Here is a 15,719-nt window from a genome sequence, read left to right on the forward strand (position 1 = left end):
CACTTGGTCAAAATCTTGGAACTCCCTTCCTAACAGCGCTGTGGATGTACCTACATCACATGGATTGCAGCAGCTCAAGAAGGCAGCTCACCTTCTCAAGGGCAACTAGGGATAGGCAATAAATGCTGGCCCAGCCAGCAAAGCCCACATCCCATGAATGAAAAATTTTTAAAAATCCCCTACTACTATGGCATTTCCATTCTCCCTCCTCCCCTCCTATGCAGCTGAGCCACCTGTGGTGCCACCAACTTGGATCTGAGGAACCATCTCGCTCATCAGTATCCAAAATGGAAAAGCGATTCGAGAGTGAGATAGCCTCGGGGGATTCTTGCACTACCTGCCTGTTTCTCTTAGATAATCTGGCAGTCACCCATTCTCTCTCTGCCTGTTTACTTCTCAGCTGTGGTGTGACTACCTCTCTAAATGTGCTATCCACGTAATCCTCAGCCTTGCAGATGCACCACAGTGATTCTAGCCGCCGCTCAATTTCTGCAACCCAGAGCTCAAGTTTCTGCAGCTGGTGACACTTCATGTAGGTGTAGTCATTGAGGGCACTTTGTGCCTGCATGACTTCCCACATCCCATGGGATGCACATTCCACATGCCCGAGCTGCACTGACATAACTTAAACTTTATATAAAGTGCTTATTCTTCCTGTCACTCACCAATCATTTCCTCCTCTACCTTTTGTGCTCTTTCCGAAGTCTCACTGCTCTGTCCCACCCTCTGCACCTTTTTAAACTGAAGTCTCTCCTGCTCTCGGAGCCTTTTTAAACTGAAGTCTCCCCTGCTCTCTGAGCCTTTTTAACCAAAGTCTCTCCTGCACTCCATGCCTTTTTAAACTGAAGTCTCTCCTGCTCTCCATGCCTTTTTAAATGAGCTGGGCTTATAATGGTATGCAGATGTATTACAATGAGGTTCCCGACATCCGACAGCGGGAAATGCGGCCCGCCATTGACGGCAGAAGGAGGTGGTGAGATGCCTTTTTGAACTGCTACAGCCCATGTGGTCTAGGTACACCCACAGTGCTGTTAGGGAGGGAGTTCCAGATTTTGACCCAGTGACAGTGAGGGAATGGTGATTTATTTCCAAGTCAGGGTGATGTGTGTCTTGGGAAGGAACTTCCAGGTGGTGGTGTTCCCATGTGTCCGCTATTCCCCCCTGCCCACCCCCTATGTCTCCTCATACCCTCCATGCCAACCTATGTCCCTCTGCCCACCCCTCATGGCCTTTTATAGCCCCTTTGACAACCGAGTGCCAACTCACGCCAATCCATGGCCCCCATCCCTCACCCTTTGCCCTTACAACTACCACGCCAACTAAACCAGTATCCATAATGGGAAGACATCAGGGCCTATGCTGAGATACAATAAGTAAAGTTAGAAGTGACGGCTGCATTTTAAAAAAATTCTTGTGAAAATCCATGCCCCTGTCTCCCACAGCAAATTATTTTTATGTCTTACTTTTCTTGGCTTAAACCTTGAACAAACAAGCTAACAGTAAACCAATTAACCACCTCCCACTCTACACACATTAAAAGAAAAACAGTTGTGGCCTAGTGTCAGAAAACAACAGGCAACTTTTCTACTTTTAATGCACAGTTCTGAAGTGAAGCACTGAGAGTGCCTACCATGCCTTCCCTAGTCAGGTAATCCTACTTCTTCCTGCTGTTCATAGGGCATCACATTGTGCTTCTGCCACCATCATCCTCCCTGCCACCTGGCTTATGCTGTAGGGAGTCCTCATGCTCATATTCCCCAATCACTGCTCTCACCTCCTCTCCCCTTCGCCCAAAAAGGCCTGCAAGCCTTTAACTGCAAGTTCTGCACCCTTTTCATGATGTTTTCTTGATATATTGAGAAGTGTGGAAAAACGCTGTGAAATACATTTTACTGCATTTTACAAAGATTTGAAAACTTTTTTAAAATGTTAGTTACTTATTAAAGTTGATTTAAGCTCTTTTTAGAAGTTGCTGGTCACACACCGCTTCAATTTGAGCTAGGGAATCTGTTTTTTTAATGTGGCATGTGCTTGTTCTACATGCTAGGCCATTGGGCAAATTGCTCACAAGATCCCTGATTCATGACTGACCTCACCTTTATTGGATCATTGTTCCAGCAATAGCACCACACTTGGATATTAACTAAATTGTGCTTCCTGATCCATTGAACAATGAGCAGTTTGAATCACAAGGGGCATAATGAAAATACTGCGGAAGCTGGAAATGTGAAATAAAAAGAGAAAATTCTGCCTGACGTGCTGAGCGTCTCCAGCAATTTCTGTTTTTATTTCAGACATGTTTCACTGTTTTGCTCAGGAGACTAGTGAACTGAAAAATTCTACAGTGCCAGCCTTCAATATTTAATCAAGGCAGAGCCAAGCATCTCCATGTACCTTCACCCTAAGTTTGTTCACATTCAATTTGGAGTTTCTACCCTCATTCTGCTAGTTAGAGTAAAGGGAAAGAAAAGCATTTGGTATCAAATTATGATGATGTTTTCTGTTTTTCCTGATATGCAGTTCTGTCAATCATATATATTAAATGAACAATATGTCCCGTAGAAGGTTGCAGTCTAAAATGTAGGCTACTCTTCCTAGCGTGCCTATGCCAGCTGTTTGCTGAGGAAATTCAGAGCTAATTTCACTTCCCCACCCTCTCTCCATAGCCCAGTATCTTCTTCTACTTCAAATATCTATCTAATTCCCCCTTAAAATGTCCAATGGTCTCTACCTCAACCATCATTGCAAGCCCCACAATATTCTGGGCAACAATACTTCCTCTACTCTGTCTCCTTACTCTTTTGGTGATCATTTTTAAGTTAATGACCCCTTTTTATTGACTCCCCAACCAGAAAAAACAGATTTTCTCTATTTTCTCTTTTAAATTCTCCATAAATAATTTGAAAAACCTCAATTAAATTTCTTTCTAGCCATCTCTGCTTTCCTGGAAATAAGTCCTATCATCCCAGATCTCGCTTGACTAAAAATTCACATCCTTGGCATCATTCCAATCCACCTATGCTGAATATTCACTATGACTTAAATGTCTCTTCAAATAGTAAAGTTTTTATCACCACTGTACAAAATGAATATTGCAATGATTGAGAGAATACAGAAGAGGGCAACCAACAAAATGATTGAGAGGACGGACGGAGTCTATTGTAAGAACCAGTTACATAGCATGGGCATGTTTTGACAGAAGAAGAGTAGATTGAGAGGTGATAGGGCTAATTTTAACTTTGGCCAGGAGTTGGGGAGGGAGGTGGTGTGCATGTGGGTCACTGCATGTTGAAACATTTGGCCATCCCCTGGAGCACGAGGCCAGGGCAACTTGAACTCCCAGGTTTCATTTGCAAGCTCCGACATTGTTTCACCTTAAACCAGCAGAAATTGCAATGCCGTTGGCAAGTAGGGTCATAGTTCATGGGAGATAAAACTTGCCCTTCAGCTTTCAGAGTCCAACTTCTGCAAGACAAGCCAATGCCTAATCATTTTAAATGGAAGAGGTGCCAAGTGCAGAGCCTGCCACAAGAACATAAAGTTCAGCTTTTGCATAATGTAGATATTGAAAAGAATCTTGCTCTGGCCACCAGTACAACGTTCAATCACATGGGGGAGAATTTTAGGCCTGTGAGGCGGTGGGTCTGGGAGCAGGCGCAGAGCTGATCGCCACCCGCAATTGGCTGCATGCTGCCATTTTGTGTGGGTGGGCCAATTAAGGCCCCCCCAACATGACGCGCACCCAGAAGCGCTCAGTGCTACCTGTGTGGGCGGGGGAAGGAGGGAAAGTCGGGGCCTGCGCTCTTTCGCAACTTCCAAATTAATTCACTTTTGTACCACTTCAATCTATGAATAAAGCAGAGAATGACAAAGCTTTAACTTTGACTTATCTTTTGCTTGTAAATTTATAATGTCAGTGCAATCCAGGTGAATCGTTTTACAACTAATTTCCACTAATCATGTTTTCACATCACTGTTATAACCCTTGGCCTAATTGAAAACAAACCCTGTAACTGGTAAGCCTAATGAGTATTGTATTGTGCATATCTTATTCTGTAAACAGAATGATTTGGGAAGGCTATAAACATCAGTCTTGCTGTGTTTGTTAAGAGTTGTCCAAGTTTATTCAACTTTGTACATATTTCAAAGTAAATAATTTACTTGATTTTGATCAAGGTGATTTTTCCAGTAGATGCTGGCAACATGGAACCTCACCTGTGACCAATATATGCCAGAAAATTATGGGTATGCATTGCATAATTTTTTGTCCATTGATTTGGACAGCATATGACAATGCATCCATGATTTTCCAATATGGCAATGGGCAAGACTATTTGCTGCCAGTACATGACTTTGACTACATCAGAATAAACTTTCTATTCTTGCAGAGTTACAAAATAAACCTTGTTGTGTTTATTCAGTTAATTAGTTACTTTATATTACTTAATGAACCTGGTTCACCTCTATTGACGTAAGTCTGGAGTTTCCCATTGTTACCACCTGATTTTCAGTAAATATCAAACAATGCAAAGTGGAAAACGGAGTAGAGGTCTGTTATATGATGGGCAGCTTGGCCATGAACACTTTTGCTGCATGTGCAGGTATCAGGGTGGGATGGAGAGAGGGGGCACCCATGTATTGCTATTCTGAGAGACAACATCATGTCAGAGCATCCCTGACATATCAGTGGTGCTGGGCACTGGTCTGTGCAGCTGCTGATCAGAGACGTCAGTGAAACTCTGAGAGGTATTGGCTGGGAGCTTCCGAAGAGCAACAATCACTATCAGATTGCCGCTCCATCGAAAATTCCCCCGGCTCAACGCTGCTCTTTTTACAGGACTTTCCAACTCCAGCTTTTCCGGAAATGCGGAACGCAACATCCATCAGGGAACTCCATCAAAGCAGAATAAAGCTGGGGAAGACAGGGTACACCCCCTTTTTACGTCACTAGCTGTCATATGGCAAGTTCAAATATCAAGTCTTTGAATGTTAGTGAATTGATGAGTGAATCAGTGAGTTGATGAAGGAGTGAATGGGTAGGGTGGTAAGGTAAGTAGATGGGGAGATGGGTATGCGGGTAGGGCGGGTGAGGTATGTGGGTAAATGGGGAGGTGGGTAGGTGGGTGGGGTGGGTAAATGAGTAAATGGGTAGGGTGAGTAGGTGGGTGAGGCGGGTGATTGGGTGAGTGGGTAGGTGAGTCAAGGTGTAGGCAAGTCAGGTTGGAAGGGGTAGTCAGATCAGGAGCTAGTCAGGTCTGGTCGGAGGGGTAGTTGGGTGGTCCGGGGATAGTTGGGTCAGGTCATGGAGGTAGACAGGGGTCAAGGTTTAAGTTGGATGGTCAGGGGGTTAGTCGGGTCAGATTGGGTTGGGGAGGCAGTTGGTTGGGGGAATGGGTCAGGGGTATAATTGTCAGGGGGTGTCAGCATGAGTGATTGGGAGTGTCAGTTCTGGAGTTACCCAAGAGTTAAACGATGATTTAATCTGTCTAACATTCCTGGATAGCTATTCAGTTAAGTCCATCAGAATTGTCCCAAATCTCTAACTCTGAGTTAAACATTCATGGAGAGTCCCAGGGAGTTGGGGAATTGCCCATTGGAAGTTGGACTTCCTGGACAGTTCCCAAATAGATCAGCACGGCAGGACTTCCACAGGGTCCCAGCACCAATCACTCGGAGGCTGGAATAGACAACCTTCTCCAGTCTGGAGGCTATTTCCCTGTATGCACCCAAGCTGCCCCTGGAACTAAGAATAATTCTGATAATAAGCTGAGTACCAAAACTGAGTACGCCACACTGAGATTTGCAATCGCATCCAGCCATTCAGGAGTGAATTGCATTCATTCTGCAAAATCTAGGATTTTATCTCTAATTACAGAATCACAAAATCACAGAATCTTTACAGTGTAGAAGGAGGCCATTCAGCCCATCGAGTCTGCACTGGCTCTCTAAAAGAGCGTTCTACCTAGTCCCACTCCCCTGCCTTAGCCCCACAACTCTACACATTCTTTCTTCTCAGATGGCAATCCAATTCCCTTTACAATATCTCATTTGAACCTGCCTCCACCACCCTCTAAGGAAGTTCGTCCCAGACTGCAACCACCCTCTGGGTGAAAAATTTTTCCACTCATCACTATTATTCCTTTTGTCAATTATTTTGAATCTGTGCTCTCTAGTTCTTGATGCACTCTTGAGCGGGGATAGTTTCTTGCTATTTACCCTGTCCATACCCCTCAGGATCTTGAATACCTCTACAAAGTCTCCTCTCAGCCTTCTTTTTTCAAAGTATAGTTCTTTATCCCTGGAATCATCCTTGTGAATCTCCTCTGTATTCTCTCCAATGCCTTTATATCCTTCCTCAAGTATGGCACTTTGAACTGGACGCAGTCCTCCTGATGAGGCCTAACTAGTGTCTTGTACAAGTTCAACATGAGCTCCTCACTCTTGTACTCAATGCCCCGGTTAATAAAGCCTAAGATACTATATGCTTTATTAACTGTTCTCTCAACATGCCCATCCATCTTCAATAACTTATGTACATATATGCTGAGGTCCCCGTGTTCCTACACCTCCTTTAAAGTTTCTCCCTTTATTTTGTACAGTCTCACCATATCCTTCCTGCCAAAATGAATCATCTCACAATTCTCTGCATTGAACTTCATCTGCCTTTTGTCTGCCCAATCCACCAATGTCCTTTTGAAGTTCAAGACAATCCTCAGCAGAATCCATAATGTTTCCAATCTTCATCTAATTTGCAAATTTTGAAATCATGCCCTCAACGCCACAGTTTAGGTCATTAATATACATTAGGAAGAGCCAGGGTCCCAACTCTAAAACCTGGGGAACTCCACTACAGACCTTCCTCCAATCTGAAAAACAACCATTTATCATTATTCTCTGTTTCCTGTCACTCAACCAATTACTTATCCAAGTGCCTATTTTCCCTTTTATTGCATGAGCAAGAATTTTGCTCACAAGTCTGTTGTGTAGCACCATACAAAATGTCTTTTGAAATTCCATATACGTCACATCAACAGCATTGCTGTTATCAACCTTTTCTGTTACTTCCTCAAAAAACTCCAGCAAGTTAGTTCAACATGTTTTTCCCTTAAAGAATCCATGGCTTTCCTTAATTATCTTTGCACTTGTCTAAGTGATTATTGATTTTATCCCAGACTATAGTTTCCAGAAGTTTCCCTCCAACTGAAGTCAAACTGACTGGTCTGTAGCTGCCAGCTATATCCTTGCACTCCTTTTTGAACAAGGGTGTAACATTTGCAGTTCTCCAGTCCTCTGGCACCACCCCTGTATCCAAAGAGGACTGGAAGATTATCACTAGTGCCTCTGCAATTTCCACTCTCACTTCCCTCAGTACCCTTGGATGCATCTCATCTGGTCTTGGTATCTTATCTATTTTAAGTAAAGATAGCCTTCTCAATTATAAATTCTTCAAGTGTACCAGCTCTCTCACCTCGGCCTGGGTAGCATCTTCTTCCTTTGTAAAGATAAATGCAAAGTATTCCTTTAATACCTTTGCTATTCCTCCTGCCTCCACATGCAAGTCCCCTTCTTTTTATCCCTATTCAGCCCTACTCTTTCTTTTGCTACCCTTTTATTATTTATATGGTTATAGAAGACCTCGGGATTCCCTTTTACATTAGCTACCTGTCCCATTTCATGCTCTCTTCTTGCTTTTCTTATGAGTTTCTCACTTCCCTCTGGTCCTTCTACATTTAGCCTGGTTCTCCATTGTATTTTTCACCTGACATCTGTCGTATGCACGCTTCTTCCTGTTCATCTTCACCTCTGTCTCTCTCTTGTCACCCGGGCACTCTGGATTTATTTTTCCTACCTTTCCCCTTAAAGGGAATATGCCTTGATACTGCCTGCAATTCATTTTTCTTTGAAGGTAGCCCGTTGTTCAGCCACCGTCTTTCCAGCCAACATTTGACTGCAACTCACTCGACTCAGATGCATTCTCATCCCACAGAAGTTGGCTTTCCCCCAGTTAATTATCCCTGCTGGATTTGGATTGCTCCTTGTCCTTTTCCATGGCCAACCTAAACGTAATGATACAATGATCACTGTACCATAAATGCTCTCTCACTGATATTTGATCCACTTGGGCCAACTTATTCCCCAGAATCAGGTCCAAAAGTGCTTGCCCTCTCCTTGAACTGGAAACACATTGCTGCAGAAAATTATCTTGAACACACTCCAGGAACTCTTGCCCTGCTTCTCCCTTTGCATTATTTCATCCCAGTCTTTATTTGAATAATTGAAGTCCCCCAATATTATTACTCTATAATTCTTGCATCTCTCCATAATTTCTTTGCAAATTTGTTTTTCTACATCCCTTCCACTGGTTGGTGGCCTATATATTATACTGATTAAATGTTATTGCACTTTTTAAATTCCTTACCTCTAGCCAGAACGATTCTGTCCTTGACCCCTCTGGAACATCCTCTCTCCTGAGTACTTTAATGCGATCTTTAATCAAAACTGCTGCTCGCCCTGCTTTTCTTCCTTTCCTGTCTCTCCTTGTATCCAGGAATATTTAATGCCCAGTCCTGCCCTTCCTTGAGCCAGGTCTCTGTTAAAGCAATAATATCATAATTCCATTTGTCAACCTGTGCCTGTAGTTTACCAAGCTTATTAGTCACACTCCATGCATTCATTTTTTTTATTCATCGACAGGATGTGGGTGTTGCTGGCTCGGCCAGCATTTATTGTTCATTCCTAATTGCCCTTGAGAAGGAGGTGGTGAGATGCCTTTTTGAACTGCTGCAGTCCCTGTGGTGTAGGTGTACCCACAGTACTGTTAGGGATGGAGTTCAAGGATTTTGACTCAGTGACAGTGAAGGAACGGCAATATATTTCCAAGTCAGGATGGTGAATGGCTTGGAGGGGAACTTCCAGGTGGTGGTGTTCCCATCTATCTGCTGCCCTTGTCCTTCTAGATGGTAGTGGTCATGGGTTTGGAAGGTGCTGTCTAAGGAGTCTTGGTGAGTTTCTGCAGTGCATCTTGTAGATGGTACATGCCACTGCTACTGTTTGTCGGTAGTGGAGGGAGTGAACGTTTGTGGTATTAGTGCCAATCAAGCTGGCTGCTTTGTCCTCGATGGTGTCAAGTTTTTTCGTGGTATCACGAACTTGGCACTTGCTATACTCTCTGAGCAACCTTCTCGCTCACCAGTATCCAAAATGAAAAAGTGGTTAGAGAGCGAGCTAATGTGAAGGGATTCTGTCTGTTTCTCTTACGTACTCCAGCAGTCACCCATTCCCTTTCTGCCTGTGTACTCCTTAGCTGAAGTGTGACCACCTCTTTAACTGTGTTTTCCACATAATCCTCAGCCTTGCGGATCCACCACAGTGACTCCAGCCGCCACTCGAGCTCTGCAATCCAGAGCTCAATTTTCTGCAGCAGGTGATACTTCCTGCAGATGTAGTCATCTAGGGTACTTTGTGCCTGCATGGCTTCCTACATCCCACAGGATGCACATTCCACATGGCCAAGTTGCATTGACATACCTTAAACTTTATGCAAAGTGTTTACTGCAGAACAGTATAATATAATAAAATAACTCACCTCTCATTCACCAATCCTCTCCTCTGTGCCGAGCCCGGAAAGGCCTATACTTACCAACCAATCAATTTATGGGACTCCTGTGATGTCACTTTTAGATTTAATCTGCAAGCTCCTGGCTCTCTCTCTCTCTCTCCTGTACTTTATGGACTTCCCCTATAGCAAAGTAAGAGCCAGCTACTGGAGGCTCAGGAAAGCTGGAAAATGAAAGGATCACCTCCTTCCCTGTTCACTGAACTCCCTTACTCACTAAACCCCAATTTTAAGCACTCTAATGCAGACTTGGTGCCATCATAAAAGAGCTACTTTGGGAACTATCTAAGAAGGATTAGCTGCAGAGTAGCAGATTATGCTACTCTGTCAGTGGCTCCCTGCTCTCAGCTATTAGTTGGTATAGCATACATGCCTGAGTCAGAAGGTAGTGGGTTCTACTCCCACTCAGAGACTTGAGTACAAAAATCTAATCTGAGAAAGTGCTGCACTATCAGAGGAGCTGACTTTCTGATGAGACCTTAAACCAAGGCTCCACCTGCTTTCATAGATGAGCCTAAAGGATCCCATGGCTCAAACTTGAAGAAGAACAAGAGAATTCCCCCTTGAGTCTTGGTCAATATTTATCCCTCAATCCCCATCACTAAAACAGATTATCTGGTTATTATCACATTGCTGTTTGGGGGATCTTGCCTATTGACAAATTAGCTATGGTGTTTCCTGCATTACACCAGTGACTACACTACAGAAGTGTTTCATTTATTGTAAAGTGTTTTGGGAAGTCCTGAAGTCATGAAAGGAGCTGAACAAAGAAGCTGTTCACCTGAACAGTGCCAAATATATGTCAAGAGTCTGTACCAGAACATTTGTGTTACCACAGCAAGTCATGGTAAATGGTTGTTTCTCAGACTGAAGGTTGGTAAAGAGTGTTTCTTTTTTTCTTCGATGTGACGTGGGCATCACTAGCAAGGCCAACATTTGTTGTCCATTCCTAATTGCCCTTGGAAAGGTGGTGATGAGCTGCCTTCTTGAACTGCTGCGGGGGCACCCACAGTTCAGCTAGCCTGGAGTTCCAGTGATAGAACAGCAAGGTAGGTCCAAGTCAGGATGGTGCGTTACTTGGAGGGGAACTTGCAGGTGGTGGTTTTCCCATGCATCTGCTGCCCATGTTTTTCTACGTGGTAGAGATCGCAGATTTGGAGGGTGCTAGTGAAGGAGTTGCTGCTGTGCATGTTGTAGATGGTACACACTGCTCCCAATGTGCATTGGTGGTAGAAGGAGTGAATGTTTAAGTTGGTAGCTGGGATGCCAATCAAATGGGCTGCTTTGCCCTGGTGTTCCCCGAAAGTCAATGCTAGGACCACTGCATACATGTTACTTGGATATTGGAGTACAAATTAGAATTTTAAAATTTTCCCATGATTCAAAACTTGGAGGTGTGGCTGGCAGTGAAAATGATACTAATTGACTGCATCAGGACATAGATAGACTAATAGAATGGGCAGGCAAGTGGCAGATGGAATTTTATACAGAGAAGTGTGAGGTGATGTATTTGGTTGGACTAGGAAGAGGCAATATAGACTTAATGGCACAGTTCTGAAAAATGTTCAGACACAGAGGAACCTGGGGGTTCATGTACTAAATCTTGAAAGGTGGCAGGGAATGTTCAGAGCGTAGTTAGATAAGCATATGGGATCTTGGGCTTCATAAATCAAGATATTCAGTAGAAAAGTAGGGACATTATGCTGAACCTGTATAAAACTTGGGTTAGGCCACAATCAGAGTATTTCCTCCAGTTATGGACACCACTCTTTGGGAAATATGTGAGGGCCCTTGATAAGGTGTAGAGAAGATTTACCGGAATGTCCAGGGATGAGGGATTTTAGCTACAAGGTTAGGTTGGAGAAGCTGAAGTTGTTCTTCTTGGAGCAAAGAAATTGAGGGTAGCAACATGATGGAAGGGGTCGTCGACACTTCTATTTAACGGCACTTATCCAGCAATAACCTGCTCACTGACACTCAGTTTGTGTTCTGCCATGGTTCCTTAGCTCCTGACCTCATTACATTCTTGATCCAAAAGAGTTGAACTCAGGAGGTGAGGTGAGAGTGACTGCCCTTCCCATAAAGGCAGCATTTGACAGAGTGTGGCATCAAGGAGTCCGAGCAAAACTGAACTCAATGGGATTTGGGGGAAAACCCTTCATTGGTTGGAGTTATACCTAGCACAAAGGAATATGATTGTGGTTGTTGGAGGTCAATCATCTCAGCACCATGACATCACTACAGGAGTTCCTCAGGGTAATGTCCTAGGCCTAAACATCTTCAGCTGCTTCATCAATGACCTTCCCTCCATCACAAGGTCAGAAGTGGAATGTTTGCTGATGATTGCAAAATGCTCAGCACCATTCATGACTCCTCAGATACTGAAGTAGCCTGTGTCCATGTGCAACAAGACCAGGACAACATTCAGGCTTGGGCTGATAAGTGGGAAGTAACATTTGCGCCGCACAAATGCCAGATAATGGTCATCTCCAACAAGAGAGAATCTAACCATCTCCCATTGACATTCACTGGCATTACTATCACTGAAGCCCCCACTATCAACATCCTGAGGGTCACCATTGACCAGAAACTGAACTGGCCTAGCCATATAAATACTGTGGCTACAAAAGCAGGTCAGAGGTTTGGAATTTTGTGATGAGTAACTCACCTCCTGACTCCCCAAAGCCTGCCAACCATCTACAAGGCTCCAGTCAGGAGTGCAATAGATTTCTTTCCATCTGCCTGATGAGGTAAGTTCCATTAACACTCAAGAAGCTCGATACCATCCAGGACAAACGTTCCTTAAACATTCAATCCCTTCATCACTGAGGCACAGTGGCAGCAGTGTGTACCATATACAAGATGCACTGCAGCAACTTACCAAGGCTTCTTTGACAGCACTTTACAAACCCGCAACCTCTACCACCTAAAGGACAAGGTTCAGCAGATGCATGGGAACACCACCACCTGCAAGTTCCCCTCCAAGCCACACAGCATCCTGACTTGGCAGTGATTCAAGAAGGTGGCTCACCACCGCCTTCTTAAGGGCAGTTAGGGATCAGCAATAAATGCTGGCCTCCCCAGCAGCACTCATGCCCCATGAAAGAATAAATGTTAAAAATTGATAGAGATGTAGAAGATTATGACAGATTTCGATAAGGTAGACAAAGAGAAGATGCTCCCATTAGTTGATGGTACAAAGACCAGGATTCACAGATTTAAAGTTTTGGGCAAGAGATACAGGACTGGGGGTGCGGCAGTGTGTGGGGAGGGGTGGTGGGTTCTGAGGAAGAACTTCTTAATGCAACTAATGGTAATATCCTGGAACTTGCTGCCTACAGGGATGGTGGAATGAGAAACAATGAATGATTTCAAATGAAATTTGATGGTCACTTGAGCAAAATAATCTTCCTGGCCTATGGGGCTGGAACAGTGAAATGGGACTGTTTGGATTGCTCAACAAAGGGCCGGTTTGGACTCAATGGACCAAATGGCCTCCTCTTGTGTTGAAATGACTATGATTTATGAATTAATGAGATCTGTTGAACACAGCGAAGAAATAACACAGAAAAAATTCACAATCGGCATTTAATATTAATGTCAGAATCCAGATACTCCCTCCCTAACAGCGCTGTGAGCCTACATACACCACATGGCCTGCAGTGCTTCAAGAAGGCGGCTCATCACCACCTTCTGAAGGACATTTAAGGATGGGCAATAAGTGTTGGCCTAGCCAGCGACACCTACAACCCCATGAAAGAATTTTTAAAAAAGAAAAGCGGCCAATGCCTCCATGAAAACAAATGCTTACTTTGAATGGCATGACACAATGATGTAAATCACATCTTTAATGAAGACAATGTTCCTTTAAGATCTGAGAAAAGTCAGTCAATGTTGCTGCACACTTCCGATCTTTGTACAGGGCAGTTCTTGCCCAAGATGACCTTTGAAATGAGCAGGATGAAAACGAGGTTTTCAACAAAAGTGTGGTTCGACCAAGTTCTTACTTAAATTACTCAGGCAACAAGAAGACTGATGATTTCAGCTGTGATTTAAGCACAACATCAGGAATAGAAGACATTTCAAACCTACATAAAACAAGTCAAGCCTAAGTGGTGAGTCTGACTATTGGGTATGTGTTATTGTTTCATCGACAGTAAAAAAAGACATTATGTTTGTATTTAGTATCAATCGTATCTTCCAGAAACAATACTGAAATAAATTAAGTATGAAAAATAAGAACATTGCTTGTATGAAAAAGTTTGTACAAAAATGCCAATTTCCCCACATCTTTCAATAGAGTATATGTACCTAATTCTGAATCACTTTATAGAATATTTCAGAGAAAAGAATGGATTTCAAAAGAAATAACAAGTGACAAATAAAATGACCTTTGGAGAATGTGCCCACTGGTAATTTTTCAAGAACAATATTGATTTTATTTTTGTAAGTACAATATCTATCAAGCAAACCGTTAACTCCAGAATTATTGCTTTACCTTTTGGGATTCTCTGAATCTTACGTTTGAATACCACCTCATTTTTTAGTGCAAACAAGATGGTAGTGGGATAAAAACTGAAAAGAAAATCACCAAGTCACCAACAGATGCCTGACTGTTACAATTTTTGTGTGAACCTTGACTTAGAAAGCCAGTGCTTCCATCAGGAATTGGCAGGAGCCCAACAAATAGGTTTAAACTGAAGTCCAATGACCTAATTACAATGAGCGTTTTCATGTGAGCCGGGCTGCATCGTTGCTTAAAAAAAACTCATCCACTAATCATTGCCTGTTAAAGGCAGGAAATTACCCGTTTTAGTGGTATTTAAAATTGCTTTCTCCTGCTCTAATTGACATAATTGTAAAAGTTTTACAGACACCTTATTTGTATCTTTAGCCGGGTTTTGGTGCAGAAACAATTGTTTTTTGGTTATAGAGGCTCCTGCAAATATGCTCACTGCCTTTGTGAATTGCAAATGTGTCCAGTTCCAGTGGAAAGTGTGATGTTGCCACACTGTGCTCAGACTAAGAGAGATATGAAGTGGAGTCTTTTGAGTAAATTCATTGCACCTATTCAAGCACAGCAACCAGGTTCTGCAAGTGATGCTGGTGGCACTAATCTACTCTCCAACTCTCTCCATACATGCCAACTTCTTTACTGTGGCACCCACCAGGAAAGAAAACCTCCTTCCTGGCCCTGACTTCTACACTAGCACCTCCATCACAGTATCAGAAAACTAGGATGCTCTGGCCGTTGGCATTGTTTCTGTTGCTCCACAAATGTGCTGTTGACACATCAACAATCTAAGCTGGCTTTAAAAAGCAGCAAGTCCACTGGATTTCCCTCATTCTTAAACAGTGGGCTGCCTTTAAACAGCATGATTAGCACAGGCACGTTGCCATTCATGTTTAAATGATGTTTGATCACAAAATTGAATTGGGCCACCTGCCAATGTCAGTAGACAGCAGGAGATCCTCATGGGCAGAACAGTGTGCAGTACAATTAATCAATAAACTATGTGAATAAATTGCCTTTCTCCTGGCACAGTATGGATATCCATCCCTTGTTACACCAGCTGGTATGCTAAGCTTCAGCAGCAGTTGCTTACTTCTGTGAGCTCTGGATGCACAACCATATGTTCTCATACCTGACTCTCAGGTAATGTTTGCCAAGAGTATTCATCTGAATTCTCAGAGTTCCCTCACCAGTATATAATAAACATCTGCTTTCAGTGTAGTGGCAATATCTAACCAGGACAGATTGCAGCATACTAGCCAGTCTGATGTAGTAGACACTCAAGTTCAGTGACATTAACCAGGTTTACCCATCACCATTGCTTGATACAGGTCTTCACATGAAGGACTTTGGCTTGCTCCATAACTGAACAGCATTTGTCAATTAAAAAAACATGAAATTTTAAAAGGTAGAAAGGATGAGCAAAAAAAACCCTTGCATTAGTCAATCCATTTCACAAGTAATTTGCTTGTTATAAAGACAATGATTGAATAAGTAATTTAACAAACAGTTTCTGTTATTTTTTGAAGCCATGATCAAATCTTCTTCATGGAAAGGTGTGGGTGGGGTAGAGGCAGTTGCGATGGGATG

General features: G+C 43.1%; 1 protein-coding gene across 1 annotated transcript in view; it reads left to right on the plus strand.

Annotated features, from left to right (window-relative positions):
• Positions 1-13,557: 13,557 nt before the first annotated feature.
• Positions 13,558-15,719, plus strand: part of abcc12 (ATP-binding cassette, sub-family C (CFTR/MRP), member 12) — a 124,469-nt gene continuing 122,307 nt past the window's right edge. The window contains exon 1 of the mRNA XM_078544329.1: positions 13,558-13,731. The gene's annotated coding sequence lies outside the window, so the exon portion shown is untranslated. The remainder of the gene's footprint in view (positions 13,732-15,719) is intronic.

The sequence above is a fragment of the Cetorhinus maximus genome, chromosome 6, assembly GCF_964194155.1.
Source record: "Cetorhinus maximus chromosome 6, sCetMax3.hap1.1, whole genome shotgun sequence".
Classification (NCBI taxonomy): domain Eukaryota; kingdom Metazoa; phylum Chordata; class Chondrichthyes; order Lamniformes; family Cetorhinidae; genus Cetorhinus; species Cetorhinus maximus.